The sequence below is a fragment of the Gavialis gangeticus genome, unplaced genomic scaffold (genome assembly GCF_001723915.1).
Source record: "Gavialis gangeticus isolate Ggan-Ray unplaced genomic scaffold, GavGan_comp1, whole genome shotgun sequence".
NCBI lineage: Eukaryota > Metazoa > Chordata > Crocodylia > Gavialidae > Gavialis > Gavialis gangeticus.
The window spans coordinates 68,559,272-68,561,086 of NW_017728993.1; positions in this window are offsets into that span (position 1 = coordinate 68,559,272).

The window sequence follows — 1,815 nt, forward strand, 5'->3', positions numbered from 1 at the left end:
GTAGTACCATATTTACTCAAATCTAAGATGATCCTGTATATAAAAGAACTCCCCAATAATTAGATTTTATATATAGAAAATGTATAAATTTATTATAATTTTCCAGGTATAGAATCTAATTATTGGAGGTTTGCCATGAATTTGTCCGTCCCCCCGCCCCCTGGCTACAGTAGGGAAAATAAATCTGGGGAGTCGGATCCTTTCCCTTTTTTCCCTGCAGTCCCTTTTTCCTATTCTTTATTGGCAAATCTTGCTCTCCCTAAGAACTTGGAAATGAGGAGCGAATTTGAAAATGCTGACCTTGAAATAAACATAATTTTCCATATAGGCAAATTATTACAGGTACCCATAGACTTAGTTAATCCAGAATTGATGCATTTTATATTTTTTAAACTGCTGCAAGTTTTAGCAAAGGTACTCCATAAACACACTTTTAAGCCTGTTTATATATACTACAAACTATGTATTGTATTAATCCAAAGCTGAAAGGTTCCTGATTTACCATATGGTTCACTGGGTTGAACCCCAGCAGAGTCAACAGCATTTCAAGCCATGGTGACCCGACAGCTCAGCATTGCTCAGTATATATATGTACTCCAGATACACTCCCTCCCCCCGGCCAAAGGATCCATGGGCTAACTAGCCACCCATGTATAGTTGGAACTGGGTGTCATGAGTCCTGCGATCCTCCAAAAATGTATATGCAGTTGAGGCATAGGGCAACCTGGTCTGGGTCTACCTCAGGGAGGGTGGGGCTACATTAATCATATGCAACAGGCTGAGAGAGGGGACAACAGAAGGTTTCTAGGTGAACTGTTTGGGTCCCCATTTGGTGATGTTTGCCCAATATTAAAGACTTGTGAAGAAATAGAAACAATTGGAAATGGTAAAGAAAAGCTCATCTCAGCTGTGGGAGTAAAAAGGAAGTTGAAATGTATTCAGTGTAGTGGGAAAGAGTTGGTGCTGAGGGGAGCTGAGCACAGTGGAAAGAAACTAGCACAGATCTTATTCAAATGGGCTGCACTAACCTAGCCTTGTGGTTTAGTTGGCATAGAAAGCCTGTTCAATGCTTTAAAGATAGACAAAGGGATTTACAGAGTGTCAGGACGTAAGGAGTAGAGGAAAAGAAACCTGAAGACCAAAACAATGGCAGTGGTGGCAAGTAATTGTGAGGTGGGAAAAAAGGAGCAGAGGAGAGTGGGAACAGCAGGAGAAGGTACATTGGGCAAGAAACAGAGGACAATGGGAACAGATGAAATACTGGCTAACTAGGAGTAGCATGTCAGGAAGAAATGGAAAACACAAGAGGTGATAAGGAGGATTAGAGACTGCAGATAAAGGTGGTATTAGTCAGCAATGGAATGAAGATGGGATAGGAGTTACACAGATATGACTTTTGGGAAAGGTACTGTTTGACATACTGGAAGTGCAGCTGCAGCACCTGACCAGTAGGCCTGTGTGAAGTGGATAGTATTCACTTTGGATTCGGATTCGGCTGATTTGGGGGACAGTGATTTGATTCGGCTGCCATGTGGGGCTGGGGGAGTGGGCAGGGAGCAGGGAGGGTTGGGGCGGCTGGGGGAGTGGGGGGTTTCAGGGTCAGCCCCTCTGAATCAGCTAGGCCAGGCCCATCCCCTGCCCCTCCCAGCCCAGCAATGGCCACCCCGCCTGCCCCAGCTCCTGGCATTTGGGAGGAAAAAGGCCTGGCTCAGCAGGTGTGGCCGGGTGGAGGGCGATCCCTGCTGCCCCGTGCTGCGTGGTGGGGTGCTACATGAGCCCCTGAACCACCACCCCCCCCACTCCCCCAGCCCCCTC